The sequence below is a fragment of the Cryptomeria japonica genome, chromosome 8 (assembly GCF_030272615.1).
Source record: "Cryptomeria japonica chromosome 8, Sugi_1.0, whole genome shotgun sequence".
NCBI lineage: Eukaryota > Viridiplantae > Streptophyta > Pinopsida > Cupressales > Cupressaceae > Cryptomeria > Cryptomeria japonica.
In genome coordinates, this window is record NC_081412.1 from 455,487,132 (window position 1) to 455,507,433 (window position 20,302).

Genomic DNA, 20,302 nt, shown 5'->3' on the forward strand with positions numbered 1-20,302 from the left:
ATCCACTTGCACCCATGGTTACGGACTTTGACCCCTAACTCAACCCTCATGTAGCCCACGTGTCTCCTCAAGCATTTATTGCTTTGACCATGGTTATCCTCACTAACTCTTGCACAAGAGTTTATCCATTGGATAAAAGCATTATTCTTTGAATAATGAATTTATTCACTCAACCCAACCTTAACCTCACCTCCCAAATTAACCCTCAGGTCATGTCAAGCATTTAATACTTCTTCCCTCTCCTCTCAACCCCTCTCATGTTGACACTTGTCATCCTAGGATTGGGTTGAAAGTCTTCACATGGACTGAATACCATTCAATCCTGACCCTTGTTGAGATTACTCAATCTCAACCATTCATTGCTCCATTTAACCTATAAATAGAGCTCACATTCCTCATTTTCAAATCCTCCGGCATTCTCAAGCATTTACATTATAGTCATTTTTAGAGAGCATTTAGCATAAATCCATCATAGTCACTCTTTTGGTTTAAAATCAACACTAGCTAATTTGATAATATCTTATTTTAGCTCTTGTTCACATTTGCATAACATTTTAGATTAATCATTTTCAATCTTGATTCTCCATAAGACATCCATAGTGCAAAAAGCTACTAAGAGCTACACTATTTTGGAACTTGGAGAGGAGAGGAACAAGGGAGGAGGAGCTACAAGCATGGTAGAAGACATTTGGAGATGTCTACTTGCATTTATTTTCATAGTTAAATGCTTTACTCTATTTTCAGTGTCTCTCTTGGTATGCCTGCTTAGATATGTCTTTGGTTGATTAACACTAACATTTTGCTTGATTTCTTGTGTTTCTTGTGTTATACGACCACAAGTTTTAGTCTAACTTATCCCCCTTTTACAGAGCATAACTTTCTAATCTATCAACAATTTTGATCAGGATTTTAAATAGACTCATAGCATAAACAGGGAGATTCTGAAGTGAAGCTTTAATTAATTGAAGTTTACTCGCTTGACTTAGCAAAGCCCCTTTATTAAGAATATGGAGCTTTTAGAGAGATTGAATTTTTTCCCTGATCCTTTCTCATAAATATCCAGAATAACCTTAATATTATTGGGTTATTTAATCAAACTTTCTCCCATCAGTAGCGTATCATCAACAAATTGCTAGTGGGAGCAAATAGTAGCTTGAGATGATGGATGCAAACCCCTCAGATTACTCTTCTTGACATTTCTCGAGATAATTTTGCTGAAAGATTCACTCATTAAAATAAAGAGGAGTGAGGATAGAGGATCCCCTTGTCTAATGTCCCTCAATGCCGAGAAGAAACCAGACACCGAACCATTGACCAGTATCAAAAATTTGGGAGTGGTAACACACTGATTGACAAACTGGGTGAAATGGTTACCAAAACCAAAAGCTCAGAGAACTTTAAATAGAAAATTCCAATTGACACGATCTAATGCTTTGAGGAGATCCAACTTCAACAAGAAGCCCAAATTCTTATTGACAGACAAGGAATGGATATACTCATGGACACCAATAATAGAATCCAAAATCTGTCTACCAAGAACAAAACAATTCTGATGCTTCAAAATCAAAGAGGGAAGCAATATTTTAAGCCTACACACAATGATCTCGGTAAATATTTTATAGATGGAGTTACATAAACTAATGAGTCTGAAGTCCTAAAAGGAACATGCATCAGGTTTCTTAGGAATTAGGAGAATAAAAGTAGCATTTAGTTCCTTAAGAAGCAATCTGGACCCAAAGAATTCTCTTGCAACATCCACAACATCCAAACCAATAATTTGCCAAAAAAATTGAAAAATAAAACATAGGGAAGCCATAAAGGCCAAAGACTTCATTTCCTTCAAAGGAAAAAACCGCAGCTCTAACCTCATGATGAGAAGGGATTCTGGTTAGCTCCTTGTTCATATCATAGGAGACGGTGCTTCTAAACTCCTGAAGGATCTCATCTTGAGCATTAACATCAAGGGGACCATCACCCAAAAGAAGAGTAGAGAAATATATAATGGCTTCTTGATTCAACTCCTCTTGCTTATCAATCTAGTCTTGATCCACTAAAATTTTATTGATTCTGTTAGAGGCCCTATTCTTAAGGGTAGTCATCTAAAAAAACTTTGTGTTTCTATCACCGGACTTGAGCCATAGAGCTCTCGACCTCTGCTTCTACAATTCCTCCTTGTTAGAAATGATATCATGAATCTTGGTAAGTAACTCAATTTCTTTATCCATAACCATAGGGTCATACCCCACAACTTGAATATGAGATTGAATATCATCTAAATGTTTCTTAAGCTTATCTTTTATCTGAAAAATATTGCCAAAGGAAACTTTATTCAAGAGTTGGATATTGGACTTAATATTGGCTAGCTTCTTAGCCACTCTAAACGTCGCAGTTCCCTGAATGTCAACATTCTACCAATTAGAAATATTGTCATGAATGTCCAGAGCTAAAAGCCACATCTTCTTAAACCTGAAGGAAAAATCCTTTCTCCCATTCAAAGGGGATATATTCAGGCATATCAGGAAATTGTCAGAACCAATTCTGGATACCACATTTAATCTGCATGAAGCATTTCGAATCCAGTCAAGAGAAATAATACCTTTGTCTAGTCTGACTTGGATGAGGTCCTCCCCACTTCTTCTATTGGAACAAGTGAATTTGTCCCCAAGGAGATCAAGGTATAAAAACCCAGAGAATTGATCATATCGGCCAAGTCCTACCTACTATCATCTAAAAATGACATTCTACCAGCCTTTTCCATACTAGGATGATCCAAGATGATCCATCAGAAAGACTTGTAAATCTAGTGGCAATGTGATTAGGTGAGGTAAAGACAACCTTACCCAAGAGCTGTCTAGGATTCCACAAAGTGAAAATACCACCAGAAGCCCCATCAACATCAACACAATGAGTAACGCACTCCCTGAAAATAGCCAATTTGATCTTTTCCACTCTACACCCAGGCATTTTGGTTTCTTGAATTAAAAATGATTAAAATTTTTAATTTTAGAGACAATGAAAATTCTAGTCATAAGATCATCCAAAAGTAATAGCGAAATAACTAATGTGAGAAATCTATCGATGCATATCAACCTATTGGTTCAAAATCACATACTAAGGATTCTAATGTTACTCAACGTGTTATTACATCAACCATAATGAGAAAGAAAGAAAAAGATCATTTGATAAGCAAAACAAGTACGTCATTAAACATAAGTAGAACAACATTACGTAAAACATTAGATAGGGGGAGAAAATAGATGATCCTAACAATAATTCTTTTTGGGCGTTCTTGGGTAGACTACCATGCAAGGTTGTTGTTGATGTACTAAGAAAATTAATTGAAACTTTTTGGAATGACCACACAAGGGTTTTGCCTAACCAAAGAGATGTTGTTAGAAGGTGAATTGGATCTAGAAATCATGAGCCACATGCCAAACACTATTTGGATATGACAAACAAAATTTTATGAAATATTCCTTCAAAAGTTTCCTCAAATAAGAATTAGTCAAAGATTTTTTGAAATGTCAAAACCTTTTTATGTTAAGATTAATTATGTATGAACCACATGTTGTTGTAGGATGTGTATTGAATTTTCTATGCACTATGATATTTATTGTCATATATGTTGTACTTTGCACACTAACAATGTTTTGCAGGAATGCAATATACAACCACCTCCTATGTCACCAAGATAATTTATTTTAAGTGTGTTATGTAAAAGAGATGATGGCTGCATTTATCATAAGATGATTTGTTTGAAAGGTTCTTGTGCTACATGTGGTGGTTTGCAAGATTTGCCAAGATGTCTACATTTGGATAGCACACATGAAATTAGTAAGAAACTAGTATGTTTTAGAAAGTACAAGACAATGACATATGGGATTAAAGTTGGAAAAGAATTAAAGAGATGCGAGTTAGTGAAAAATGATATATGTGTAGGTGATTTTATGAGAATGTTTAAAGAGAAACTAGTTTATGAGTACATAATGCATACACATAGAGCTCGGTGGTTAGATGAGAAATTCAAGTTACGAAAGGACACATTTCCTCTTGGTACCATTGTCTCTTTAGTTGACTTTGCTAAAAATTATACACTACAACCTCAAAATGAAGTGCAATCTATGTATTACCATTCTACACAAGTTTCTATTTTTGTAGACATAGCATTCATGCATGGAGATGATAGTACATAGGAGGATATAAAGGTTGTAAGAGAGTATTAATTCTACATAAGTGACAATCGTACACATTCATCAGAGTTTGTGCAAGGATGCTTTAAAATTTTTAATGATAGTTTAAGGGAAAGGAACATACGATACAAGCAACACATAATATGGTCAGATAATTGCACCTCACAATTCAAAGATGCAAGGATTTTCTATTGGTTGAGTAGGATGCATGTGACAAGCGGTTTAAAACATTTTTGGAATTTCACTGAGGCTGGACATGGAAAGGGAGAGCATGATGGTGCAGGAGCATGCATAAAAAGAGCCCTACCTAGAGAAGAATTGAAGTACGAAGGTGGTCTTGAGTAATCCAAAAACGTTAATTCCTACACTACCTACCCTCTCATTCTTTTCTTATTTCTTCTACCTACCCTCTAATCTTAGTTGACCATTTATCTTTTACACCTCTTAATCTTATCCCTCAATTTCTTATAGTGTCTTCTATATAAGGAGATGCTTCCTTCATTATCAACCCTATTCTATTCAATGAGATAATCCCCCAACTACGCTTTCAAACTTTCATATGCGATCAAGCCTGCTTGCAACCACATTTCCATTCTTTGTTGAGCTCTTGTGCACACATAAAATCTGAGAGAAAATATATCAAGTAAGATCAATGGAGGTAGGAAGAATGAAGATCCAAACTCTATTGGACATGTGATGGTATAATCTTTGTGATTTTATTTGATTTACATTGTCTTAGGTAATCTTCATATGTTATGGTGAATCTTTGTTGTTGTTAGGCTAGGGTTTTGTGGTTGAATTCATTTAGTCTTTCAATATTGTTGTTTCCATTTTCACCATATAAATTTTGGCATACCTAGTGGGATATGGATTTTTGTTAGATCTATGTTTTTTTGTAGGTTTTTCTAACCCTATATTGCTGTTTTGTAAAACAATTTGGAGAATAACCTTGTGCAGCTAGCGTTTTGGAAACAAAATTAAGATCTTGAAGAGATCTGATTCGATTTCACAAATGGCTTAAAATTTTTGCACCAAATTTTGTTGGCAGGTTGAATATAGTATCAAGAGCTCTCAATCCAAAATTCAAAATTTTTGGAGCACATTTGCATTTTCCATGAATATTTTATGAATTTTCATAAAAAAATAATTTTGAGAGCAAATGAGAGAATTTTTTGGATTTTCTTACATTTTTGGAAATCTCTCATAATTATACACAGGGTCTGTTCTTTGTGATTTTCATTTTGATGCAAAATATTTCCTAAAAAATCGGATCTTTAAAAATTAGGGTTTTTCATTATTTTGACCAGATCTCACAAACGACTTTGAATTTTGGCATCAAATTTATTTTGCAGGTCAAGATAATAACCAGAGGTGCTCAGTAAAACAATAAGAGTTTTTGGAGCATATTTGAATTTTCTATGAATTTTTTATGCATTTTTATAAAAAATCAATTTTGAGAGAAAATGAACAAAGTTTTTGGAGTTTCATAAATTTTTGGAAATCTCTCAAAATTATACACAGGATCTGTTCTTTGTGATTTTAATTTTGAAGAAAAATAATTCCTTAAAAATCGGATCTTTAAAAGTTAGGGTTTTGCATTATTTGATCATATCGCACAAACTGCTTGGAATTTTTGCAGGCATTTTATATACAGGTTTGGAAGGCCATCATGAGATTCTAGTAAAAAATTCAGATTTTTTGGATCAAATTTGTATTTTATATGAATTGTTTATGATTTTTCATAAAAAATTAATTTTTGGAGCAAATTAGTAAAGTTTTTGGATTTTCTTACATTTCTGGAAATGTTTTGAAATTTTACAGGTGCTATGTTTTTTATGATGCAAAATATCTCATGGAAAATCATATATTTGAATCTATAAAAAAAATGCATTGCCGAAGGCCCCTTTTTACAAAGTCTTTTGGATCTAAAATTTACCTAACTTGTGTGCTTGCAAGAGGGGTATAATTGCAAAACTACTAACAAATCTTTGTTGCTAAATTTTGGCAAGGGTTTTTGATCTTTATTTTGTGTCTTGTTTTCATAGATTACCAAACACTTCAATTGGTGCACTAAAATTGAACCAGTGTCTTTTGTGTCTTGAGTAATAGGCTCTTTTTGTTTAATCTCTAGAGAGCCTGTTTCCCTGTGTGGTCATTAGGACTACTAGTGAGGAGAGAATGACCCAAGTGGTAGCGAGGAAAACCCACCTCTTCTGAACCACTATAAATAACTATATCCATGGTGAAAGCCATGGGTAACATGTGCTGATTAGTTCATACCGACACTATGTCTCCCCATAAACCTGTTTGATCAAATTTATTTGATCAGTTGTAGGGCGTAACCCTACCGGATGAGAGCCTTTTGTATTTATAGAGCTGGAAGTGCCACATGTATGGCCACATGGGTGGATGCCCTTACTAGCAACTTTTTGTTTTAGAAAGCCAAAATCCTTCTAGTTGTTGGGGCAAGAGGTCGGACCTGTGGAGTGACCCACACACATACAGTTCTTAGTAGAGATACAAAGTTTTCCATAGGGAGTTTTCATGGGTATTGATACTTGTCTGCCCTAGAAAAGTGAGTGCCGAGGGTGGAGCTAGTGGGCTCAAGCATCTAAGTATCCACTTTGAATAGCGTAGCCTCGGGAGAAACCCCATGTGGAATCAACAACTATTGTCTTGGCCAACCTTAGGAATTGTGCTTGTCTTCATTTAAATATCCAAACATTCAAGATCAAACATCAAAACATTGTGTCTTTTGTGTCTTCAAGTGTATGCAAAATATTTTTACATCAAACAACACACTTTCTTTGGAGTCATTTTGAATCATTTTTTAGTCTAAATACTTCCAAACATTGATTCCTCATCAACATTGTGTCCTCTTGTCACGAAAAATAGTCAAAAATTTAGGTTTGGTCACAACAACAACTTCACAAATTGGAAAAATTTACAGTCCAGCAAACAAGAGCAATCAGTTTCAAAATTCTTGAGCTTCCTAGGTTATTTCTCTGGGTTTTCATCTAGCATTCAACCTATTTTCGAGTCTCACAAAGTTCATCATTACTTTACACCTTGCATTACATTCACATTTGTCTAAACTTGAGTTAAAAGGTTACTTGCTTGTCCTCATTTTGCTTTGTCCACACACTACACACAATAACATTTTGCTAAGTGGTCCCTCATCAAGGTCTATCACCTTTGGGTCTCATTTGGTCTTACTTAGAGTCAAGGTCAACTTACCTCATCAAGAGAAACTATCATCTCTTTGTAAGCCACACCTACTCTATTACATACATACTTGGTCTTACACTTTGGACATTGCAAGTACACCTCAGATTCATTTACATTCCATCCAACTCTTGGTCTTCCCTACTTTTCCATTTTCATCTAGTCTTACACATCTTGGTCAAGACCTAGTTCATGGTTGAAACCCGTTCCCAAAAATCTAGGAGAGAAGCTAAAGAGGCTCAAGAGTCTAAAAACATGAGTGGGTATGAGTACGACAATGATATCTTTTTCAATTTTGATCATACAACATTACCTTACATGGACATCTATAGAAAAATTCAAAATGTTGAGAACATGGATAACACAAACAACAATGATGAACACAATGACAATATGGACAACTTTTCCATACATTCAACAGAAGTGGAAGACTCCATTATGAACCTCCATTTTAATCGATTGGTTGAGGAAATAATGAGGAGAGATATACAACATTTTCTACAAGTAATGGCACAAAGTGGAGCCAAAATTCCTCATGATTTTGACATGTCTCAAATAATGGAACATCACCTTTGCAAGAACCTCAACTCAACATGGATCAAAGGAGGCCTAATAGTGGAGGTAATAGAGGACCACATTTTGTGCCTGAATCACCATCATCTTTGTTTCAAAGACCTGATGTCCCACATACACATGGTCAAGCCTATGATACTCATCTATGCAGACCTTTATGGAAGTCTTATGTAGAAAAATATACTCAATCACATACCAATGCTAAGGATCAACCACAAAAGCAATTGGATATCCAAAGGCATGTTCAAAATTTGGACACAAGGAAACCCCATGTCAAATTTGGGGGCAACACACTAGAACGAACTCATGACATTCCTGTAGAGTATGGTATACATGGACAAAATAGATATTCCATTCCTCATCATGACTCTATACCAGGGGGTTCCTATACACAGTCTCATTATAGACCTCCTCCATATGAACATGTTTATGATCAGTACCATCCATACATATAGTATGCTCCTCCTCCACCTGGTGGCTCAAGTAGGGGATATGGTCCAAGAAGTCAGTCTCCACCTAAGTACAATTTGGAATAGAAAATAAAGGACATACAAAAGAAAATGAAGAACATAAATACACCAAAGCCAGCTTACACAATGAGAGACATATGTCCCTTTCCATTTGACAAAAGTATTCCAATGCCTCCTTTTCCTACACATTTCGTAACACCTAAGTTTGATAAATACAAAGGAAAAGGAGACCCTAAGGCACATATAAGACATTTTTTCACAGTTTGCATTGAGGTAGCAGTAGAAGAAACATACTTGATGAGATTGTTCCCACAAAGCTTAGGTGATCAAGCTATGGAATGGTTCTCCCAACTTCCACTTGGAATTAAGTCATGGGGTGATCTAGCAGAAGCTTTTATCCAAAATTTCTCATAGAACATAGAGATAGATATATCAGTCACCACTTTGTGCAACACCAAGCAAAATTATGGGGAGTCATTTTCATCATTCCTACAAAGATGGAGGAATTTAGCCAGCAGATGCTCTCGTGAAAGTCCACAAAAACAAATGGTAGAGATGTTCACACAAAATGTCCATAGATAAATTGGTTATGACTTAAGAAAAGCTTGTTTGTCCACTTTCAAGGACATGTTTTAAAAATGGTTTAGCAACATAGAAGGTCCTAATTGAACAAGGAGTAATTAAGATATTCAAAGAAAACAAAGAGGACTTTAAAGGAAAAGACAAGCCACGATTTTGGAACAAAAACAAGAAGACAGTCAATGATGGTGTTGTTGATGCTAATACAGTAAGACCCAAAATCATTTTTTCTGGATCAAGTTCTACAAATAACCAAGTGAATACTCAAACAACTTCCAAACCACAAAGGAAGTACACCCCATTGGGAGAACCACTTGAGTCAGCTTTCAAGAAGCTAGTGGCAAACACGATAATAACAATTCCTGAAAATCCTCCATATGAGCCAAAGGTCAAACCAAATTGGTGGAATGATGATGAGTACTGTGAATTTCACAAGAGAAAAGGACATAAAACAAGAAATTATCATCGGCTGAAGAACATTATACAAGGCCTTATTGATAGAGGTGACATTGAGATTGAAGGGCATTCATCCAATCAAGAACATGAGATGTTTTAGGAACCATTCCTAAAATATGACAAGGGAAAAGCTAAAGCCATAGATGACTAGACCAACTATACTAGAGCATCCTATAACTATGATTCAATTGTCAATCACATTTCGAAGGACAATTATGTCTCTACCATTATCATAAAGGACAAAACGCCTGAAAATTCTGCCCAAAGACCCAAAGTTGTCCTGAAAGGAATTGGATATTCTTCTGAAGCTACCTCTGAATGTAATGTTACAACTCATCAAGGTAAATTCACTTTGCAATGTTCTCTAGCTAAAAACACTGCTTCCTCATCAGCCAAACTTGAGTATGATCTAGTAGAACAGTTAGGGAGGACACCCACACTTATCTCCATCCTAAAGCTTTTATGCATATCCTCCGCACATAAAGCCATTCTTGATAAAACTTTGAGAGAAACCTCTATCCCCACTGATCTGAACGTGGACCAGTTTCAAGCCATGGTGGCATACCTTTCCATTCCACATTCTCTTAAATTCACTAAAGCTGACGACGCCTCTATAAGCCAACCACATAATGCACCTTTACACATTGAAGCCTTCCTACACAAGCATCGAATAAAACGAGTCCCGATAGATGGAGGAGCAGGTCTAAACATCTGTACATTGAGCACTATTAAACAATTAGGATATTCTGAAAAGGCTATGAATTCTATAAACAAAACTACCATCAAGGTATATGATGACAAAGAGCGCTCATCCAAGGGTATAATCACCTTACCTCTCAGAGTTGGGCCAATTACTAAGGATGTGGTTTTTCAAGTCCTAGACTTTGATCTCATATGCAACATATTGCTAGGATGTCCATGGATTCATGAAATAAGTGCAGTCCCATCTACATATCACCGATGTATCAAGTTTCCAAACAATGGAGTTGAAGTGACCGTCAAAGCTGACCCAAATCCATTCATATATTGCAATAATCTGCGACCTAGATCTGAAATAACAATTCCAGCCAATCAAGAAGTTGTTCCTTCATCAACATATGTTGATCCTAAATCCTTGAAAGCTTCTATATCAAAACATGCAGATATCAAAGAAAGGTTCAAGATTAAAGACATGGGATGTGGTGAGTATATCTTTCATGTTGATCAACTCCCACTATCTCCTAAGACATTTAGTCAACATGAACAACCTACAAACAAGTTGCAATGTCAAGGAATTGGGAGTGAACCACCTAGTGTTGTGGCTACTAAGTTTGAATGCGAATCTCCTCTAGTGGTGCAAGGATCTCTTGATACCAATAGTCCTAAAAGTGGTTCTAGTGAAGAATCTATTGAGTATATCTTCAACCCTCTTGAGGACTCACATAGCCTTACCATTTCATCCACTCATTCCATTTCCACTCCTCTCACAGACTTGGATCAATAAGAATTACAAAAGCCCTTACTAATTGGGGATAAAAAATCAAGCTTTGAAAAGAAAAATCCAAAAGTAAAAATTAAAGAAAAGTCCTTCAGTCTAAATCAAAATCATAAGCTATTGGACTCGACAAAAATCAAGGTCAAGGATAACAATCCTATGAAAGAAAAAGAGCAAGATTTGATCTCCTCTAATATCAAAATAACTCGGGGCAAAAGTTCTAACATTTCAAGTAGAAAAGAATACTTGTTGATCCTTAGTCTTCATCATGCTATCCTACTTTCACTTCTTTCATAATCATAAGCCTTCATAACTCATCCACTTGTTCTGCACATCCTTTTCTTTCTGGTGATACATCATGGACCTTTAATGGAGCTTCCTCAAGGGACTTTGTTATTAGGGATGCCCAAACTTCTTTAGGTGACACACATACGGGCCTATGTAGTCCACACATTAGTAATTCTATATCAATTCCTTAATGAAGGAAGATAGCCATTCGAGCTACACATCATTCAGTCAAGGAACAATGCAACTACAATCATAAGGTAAAGCCTCACACATTTGAGGTGGGTGACCTAGTTCTTAGAGAAAATCCTAAGAATCAACAAGACAAAGAGAAGAAGGGCACGTTCGAACCAAATTGGCTTGGTCCCTACGTCATCACAATAGTCTATGGATCAGGTGCATATCAACTTTCAACACTAGATGGAGAAGCTTTGGAAGATCCTATCAATAACATGCACCTTCACAGGTTTTACACATAGCCCTTTAGAATATCCTAATTCAAAAATACAAAAAAAAAAAATTCAAAAACAAAAAAAATAAAAAAAATACAAAAAGAAATCATAAAAATAAAAAAATTATTACTTGGTGAAAACCTGGCAAACAAGTGCCTTGTGACACAAAAAAATTAAAAAATCAAAAAAATTAAAGAGAAATAAATTCGTCCAATAGTGAAAACCACTTTGGTGGTGCCCTAGGCAAGTACCATGGTGAAAATCGCGTTACCGACGCCATGCGTAGAGACATTGTTCCTCCCTCCTTCAGGATTCAATCTCATCCTTTCACTCTTGCACACACTCACAACCTATCCATCTATAATAAACTTACCCATTCCCATCATGGCTTGTTATTGATCTACCTAAGATTGGTTAGCCATTCATAATAAAAAAATTCCTTTTCACCTCTTTCCATCCATAATAAATCAGCTCCTATTTGTGGCTAAGGCAAATCCTATGTCTAGTGATGGGTGTGGAACTAAGAGCATCACACATTCCGAGGAGTATAGTTTCTTCCAGTTTTCTTCAGTCTATCCACGCACAATCTAAAATAAAGCAACACTTGCATCGCCAATCCACAATAAAGTTCTATCTTCTCCACAATAAAGTATCTGTTTCATGGATTCATTCAGTTTTAGATGAGACACAAGTAGCAATGGGATTCAACAAATCAAATCTTTTGATAGTCAGACAACATTATGGTTCAGTGCTATCTATCCTTTTGTGAAAGTAAACATTGTGACCACAATTAAATAAGACTTATACAAGTGACAAGAGACACTAAATTTGAGGACTATAGTGGATGTTGGTGTCGAGTCTTGGTTTTCTTTTTTCTTTTATCTTTTTTATTTTATCTTTTTGGTGACATATCTTTTAGCTTTTCTAGGATGTCTTTGACTAGAAAGGCAAGGATGGGGTATTGTCACCTATTTTTCTTTGTTGTCTGTGGATTGTCTCTTAGTAATGCTATAACTTGTCTAAGGATATGAGGACACTGTGAGTCTAGTGTGAACTGGGGCATTCTTTGTTTGCAACTATCTGATCTCCATGCAAATAGGTACAATGACTTTCTGGGTCGAACATATACCTCAATTGTCATAACCCATTTGCCATAATAAAAGCTCAATGATGATAATAGCACAAGAAGTTCTTTCACTTCCATATCTTCTATCTTTCATCCCCCTTTCTTGATTGACCTCCATCATCCTTCTTGAGTCTGCATAGCCAATTATCACATGACTAAGTATAATGACACACCAAAAATATTTGCATCTCATGTAGTTTGCACTTGCACTACTGCATGTTAGCATTTCATACATACATATAGATATCACAATTGCATCACATCCTGCACACAACACATGTTAGCACATTTTATATTTTCATCATGTAAAAAGTTATTTTCATTATCATGTTCATCTGCATTTCATACATTCACATTTGCATTTGCAAAACATATTAGAAAACATAAAAGAACAAAAAATATAAATATATATTACATTTCATCATGTATATATATAAGCATCCATACATCATAGAATCATAAATTGCATTAACACATAGATACATGCATCACATAGAAGCAACATCACATAGGTACACATGCATATAGATTCTATAACGATGAATCATCTCATATATATATCAAAATCATAAGTGTCATGATACAATGATGTCAAAATACACCTAGCTACAATCACCCAAAGGTGTCATCATACAATATGGTACAACACTGATACATAGGGAGCCCTCTAAGGCTATGATGAACTCCCTCCCTCGGAGCCAACTGGCCTCTACGGAGTCTGAGCTTTGGATGTCCCCACCGCAGGATCATCTCTCCTGCCCCCTCTATCTAGTGGTGGAGTACCCATGACCCCACCACTAGACGTTTATCTCTTGTCTCTCCCCCCAAGTGGTCATCGTAGTTCATGATGGTCTCTGGAAGCTCCTAGCCCATTGATTTGGTGGCACCACTCCATAGTATAGGTCTCTCTAGTAGGCTATCTCCTCCTCTGCCCGCAGAACATAGGCGTATCTAGCCCCTGTGTCCTCTGCTACCTGCCTACCTTCCCTCAGTGTTGTCTCAGCCTCCATATAGTGCTGAATAACCTAATCCCTCTCTCTCTCAGTGTCCCTCAATTGTCTCCCAAGCCTAGCCATATACCTCTCTAGATTTTGGATCTCATCTGCCTATCCCTGCAAGATCGCCCTCATAGATAGTAGCTTACCCTCCTCCTCGCTCCCCTCACCCTATCTCTGTGGCTGCTCCTGTCCCTGTCCCTAAACCTGTACCTATCTGGGAACCTGTGCTGCTAGCATCTATAAAGGAAATCCACCTCTACCCCTTACTACATTCATCTGTCTCTCCTCTCCACCCTCTCTCTTCTGAGCCACTCTCCTCTCTACCAGTGCGCCCTGCTTCTGTCGTCAGCCTCTACCTCCACCATCTCCACTATCATCTCCATCACCTCCACTGTCTCCCTTTATTTTCTCCCCTGGGTCTGTTAGCCATGGAAATGGATGCTCTTCCCAATATGCAGTATACTTTGCATCCATCTCTGCATCCTCTACATTTTCCCATATGTTCCAAGGCATGGGAACCATATCCTGCATCTGTGTCACAACCTAATCAGAAGATAATAATGGCCCTAAATGCATCTGATTTCTCACTGTCCGTGCATACATCCCCTACCCCTGTGGCATTCATTATATCCCATCAAACTGCTTGCATACCCTATCTATCAACTGCCTCTCAATAATATATGGTGTCTGACCGATCAGATACCTACTCCTGAATACATATGGTAGCTCCACTATGTCATGCTCTCACTCCTCATAGTCCCAGTATGACCTCCATACCACACTATCTATCTCATCAATCACTCTGTGCCAATAATCCAACCTCCCAATCTGTGGCTGAGAAGTAATCATATCATATAGATGTACAAAACTAGGCCAATGTCCCCTACCTCTAAAATGTATTGGACATGTAACCAATAGATGCTCATATGCCCATACCTACAACAATTTCACCCCGCATCCTAATCCTACCGATTCATGATATATAAAATGATGCAGCTCATAATACACGTGTGCTAGCAGACACGACCCGCATGCAAAACTGGTGTGCTTAGTCACCAATGTCTCCAGTGTCCTCCCCCATCCCGCAACAAACCTTCATGTCACCCTATCCAGATAGAGGAACCCACTGATCACTCCTACTAGCACCACCGATAGTGCCAATCTTGTAGCTATCATAGTGTCCCAAGCCACATGTCTAACCCTCATCTCCAACCCTGGATCCTGAAACACTCATCTCAGTGCATCCCTATCTCCCTCTCAATTGTAAGGAAATAACTCCCCAATGATTGGTATCCTCATTATCCTATATACATCCTCTAAGGTGATTGTCATCTCACCCATTGGAAAATGAAAAGTACATGTCTCTGAGTGCCATCTCTCAGCTAAAGCAATTGGCAATCCCATGTTCACCCGAAACTCAGGCACATACATGATGTATCACAATCCCATAGCCTCAACTGTTGCTATATCCTCAAGTGTCAGCTCTGGTCGTAAACTCTGAGTCGAAGGGAATCTTCCCCGTGACTCCAACATAGGTAGGTCCTCCTAGAGTCAAGCAAATCAACTGTGTCGATCCTAGTGGCATTCCCTGTTCATCACAAAGTGCTTCTTTTTATCCTAGTGCTTATATCTATCATATGGCACTCTATCCTAGTGGTACTCCTTGTTCATCACAAAGTACTTCTCTTTTATCCTAGTAGTACTTCCTGTTCATCACAAAGTGTTGCTTTCTATCTGTATACACCTAAAAATGGTCTGAAGATAATTAATTGAATAAGCAATTATTTAATTAATCTCCCTCCCCAATTTAATTGAATTCATCAATAATTTGATTAAATCGTCCCTTTTCATCTACTTATTAATAAATCTAAGGATTTACTTAATAAGTTCATCTCAATAATCCTCTTTGATTAATTAATTCAAATTAATTAATTATTCCCCATCAAAATCATTCTTCCAATCTTCTGATTAATTAAAAAAAATCAAATCTATGAGTTGTTGAAATTAATTAGCCTTTTCCTATTAAATGAATTTCTAAATCCAAATTCTCCTAACTTTTAACCACCTAACCTAACCATTCCTAAACCTAACCTATTCTACCTACCCACATGTTCCCTTTCATCCAACCTCTTCTAGAAGCTTTGTGACACTTGTCACTAAGTGTTCCCTTCCATCCAACCTCTTCTAGAAGCCTCTTGACACTTGTCACCATAGAGATGACATATGTTCCTTTTAATCCAACCCCTTTGCCAAACCTCCTCTAATTTAACCATTGATATCTTCAGATCAATCTTGACCATTGATTCCTACCACCTCACCCCTAGCCTTGGAAATCCTATAAATAGACCCCATTTTGGAGCACAAAGGGTCCCAATTAATCTCATTTGACCCTAATTTGATCCCATCTCATTTGCATTTATGCATTGTTACTATAGGCATCTAGCTTCTAGTTTATCATTTTAGCAATGTTATCATGTTCAATCTTAGCTTAAATCTTAGCTTATTTTCTAGATCAATCATGAACTCATATAGCTTAATCATGCTATCCTTGCTAGATCATGCATATTCATTATTCAAATCCTCCATCTAAGTGCAGTCAAGTCACTAGAATTTGCATAACAATATCTGAGAGCAAAATTCATACTAGCATTTACTAGGAGGCGATAGATCGCTTAGTTATGGTTTTAGCTTTCTTTGATTTAAATTCATTAACCATGCTTGTAATGATCTATTGAGTGTTTTGTGTTTGTAGGTACAGGTACACTTCACAGACCATGACATTTTGGCACCCACCGTGGGGCCGAAATAATCATTTTGGCCTCTCAAGCTTCAACAAACATCCATCTCTGTCGGGATAGAATTAGAATGTTGTATGAGTTGATTTTCCAACTCGTATGAACTACCTTTTAGTCTGGTAGGAAACCTCATCCTATGTTGTACGAAATCATTAGCCTTGTCGTACAAGAGCTAAATTCATGTTGTACGAATTTCCGACCAAGTAAATCCTGTGTCGTACGAGCTATTTTACATTGTCGTACGAGAGCTAAATTCATGTTGTATGAATTTCTGACTAAGTAAATCCTATGTCGTACAAGTATATTTTGGTTTCTATCTGAGGTTTAAAGTTGTGTCGTTTGAGCTCATAAATTGTGTCGTACAAGTCTTTGTCTCTGTGATTTTTAACAGACTGCATGTTAGGGTTTTCTGATTTTAATCCGAGCTTCACTAATGCTAACCCTGATTTATTTGTGAGCTTTTTGGCAGCCTAACTCTTTTCTACAGGATGATTGTCAAAGATACGCTTGTCAAAGACATAATTTAAAACACAAATCATGAATACTAACGAAGTTATTTTGTAGGTTGCCTATGAATTCAACTAAACTTTGTGTATTCATTTAAGTTTTCTAGGCACACTTCAATTTTGCTAAAGGAAATGAACCATCATGTCTTATGCGATTATGATGATAGGTGAGTATTCTCTCACCTTTCTTAGGTGATCAGAAAGCTAGACTCATCTTTTGCTTTCATTAGTGCATTTCTTTAGTAGGCTTGCCCTCCCGAGGAGCTTAAAAACTCTTAAAGCAATTACGACCGGTGTGAGGGGAACAACCTAAGTGGGAATGGCTAACGCCAAGTAATCCAACCCAATATAAAATAAATATGATTTGATGAAAATCAAGTCAATGAAAGTGCTCAGGAATAGCTCTCCTATGTACCTTCGGGTATATCAAACCTTGGTTTTCAAGGCTGGGAGACCTCTTAATTGAGTATTATACCCCGATGCGTCAAATGGATCCCTTACTAGTCTCGGTTAACTTAGAAGCTACTCGATTCACCTTCGAAAGGGTGATAATCTTTGTGCAAGAGAGATAGTAACTCTCCCAAGACACTTGCCATATCATGCCCCCATTAGCATTTGGAGTCGGATAATACGGCGTTGAGAATTTATTACGTGAGACTCGATGACCGTATTTTGATTAGCTATTGGGTGTGTACCTAAGTCACCAAGCAAAGGTTTTTATTCTCAGCCAACTTCCTTACGGTCTAGCATGCTTGGAGTCACTTATCATATCATGTGTTTGCTGTGTATTCATCCCCAAATTGAAAAAGAAGACATCTAAAACTGGAAAACACAAGCAAAACACCAAAATTCACTAATCAAATTCGGCAAAACAAACACATTTTTCAGTATCCTGTTCTATGTCGTACGAGTCAGGTTCTCTGTCATACGAAGAAACTATTTTGTTGTATTGTTCATAGATTTTTGTCATACGAGATTCTGCTATTTCAAAGAATTTTTTTTTATTTATCGTCTATTATTGTATCCTTTGTCATATGGTTCAGGAATAAGTGTCGTATGAGTCTCTATTTTTATCAGTCCAGAGCTATCTCTTTGCGTGATTTTTTCAGGTTTGTCATTCTGCTTGATCCATTTGCAATATTCATAAACATCTATTATCTGTCATTCTATGCTTGGATTGTCTCCTTAGTTTTCTTGGTCTAGTTATCATCCATCAAAATCAGACTTTAGAACATAAACACCTTAAGATTTTCAAGTGCTCACCCTCAACAAGTTCAATATCTAAACATCTCAAAGTGCATTATCACCCTCTTTGATAAACTGATCACTTGAACATAGTTTCTCATCGGGATCAATCATCCTTTATCACGAAACTGAAACATTTGGTCAGGACAATCTGTCCCACATTGTAGGATATATCTTTCCTACTAGACTTGGTTTTTATCAAATCATCATCTTTGCACTCATAAACCAAAGATCAAAAAAATTGCAAACCTTTAAACACTTGAGCCATCTTTCATGTCCTATCACTCTAGCATATCTATCTTGACAGTTGATCACTTACCAAAACAACTTTTGGACAATCGAACCCCTGAAATGGAAACAGGAACATTTGAAATAGCTGAAAATCATATCAACATGACATACCAAAGCAAAATACAAGTAACAAGACAACATATCATAGAAATCAAACAAGTCCAAAATCAAAACCCAACTATGTTAAAACCTCACAAGGATTCAAATACATCTCAAAAGAAAGGTGGCTCTTTTATGCAACTCTTAAAGAGATCTCTAAAGGATTTGGCTGAGAAAGATCACAATTGTGCACCTATGTCTAGCAATGGCTCATCCCCCTATAAGAAAATCGGCTCTCCAATGGCATCTATTCCTACACCTCTTGAAAACTTGCAAGAATCTTCCATAGCATCATCACGAAAGAATACATCCAAAGATGAAGTTCCCCAAGGGATAACCATAATTTCCATCAAACCTATTTCAGAAGATACTATTCAAAGCTCATCTCCTTCATATCCAAGCATTGATTCCTTGTAAATTGAATTCCTCATTCATAAAATGCTTGTTAAATGAGTCCTAATAGATGGGGGAGATAGCTTGAACATTTTCTCTTTGAGTCTTGTCCATGCTCTAGGTTATTAAGAAGATGCAGTTGATCCCCAGAAATAGATCATATTCAAAGAAAACATTGATGAAGAAGAGCATTCCTCCAAAGGAATCGTGATATTACCCATCAAAGTTGGACCTTTGCAGAATTACACAACATGCCAAGTTCTAGACTTGAACTTACCATATGACATACTCTTGGGAACACCATGGATACATGAAATGCAAGCTATTATATCAACATGTCATCCATACCTGAAATTTCCCTATAATGGACAAGAAATCATAATATCAATAGACTCAAATCCATTGCAGTGTGGTAATAAAATGAAATCAGCTCAAGAGGTCATAGTTTCACATAACGAAGAGGCAACATATTCAAGCACACAATCCAAAGGACAATCATTTGCATCAATTTTGTCAAACATGGAAAAACAAATGCAACTAAGAGACCGAGGGATAGGAGAATGTTTGCTATCATGGAAAAAAAAACAAGAGCAACTTGAAATTGAAAGGGAAGAAGCAAATGTAGAAGTCGATGTAGTTCACACGTATGCAGGACAAACGTTAGGAACTAGCTTACTTGAATCAAAATCACATTTGGCTGACATGGACTTAACCGAGGACGATCAGGAGGTTCTTATGTGAGGTCATTCTGACGAGAGTATCATTCTAGAAATACATATTGAAAGCTCTGACATCGCTATCATGACCCCTAATATCTTTGACATAATTCAACATGAGGATCCTTTATCCTTAATTCCTCTTGAACCTATGGATTGGGAAAATGAAGGACATACTGCCATTGATACCTTACCTAATGACCATGCTATATCCATATATCTTAATGAAATCAAACCTGCAATAACTTTCACTAGGGATTCTGCTAACGTATCTTCATGTCAAGTGGGTGCCGAATTTCCTAGTCGCAAAAATGAAAATCAAGAAAACAATATTAGGTCTAATGCTAAAAACCATTTCTTGGCAACATTAGATCCAGAAAAAGTAAAAATAAAGGATGCATCTAACGGTGAAAACCTCCTCGAGGCGTC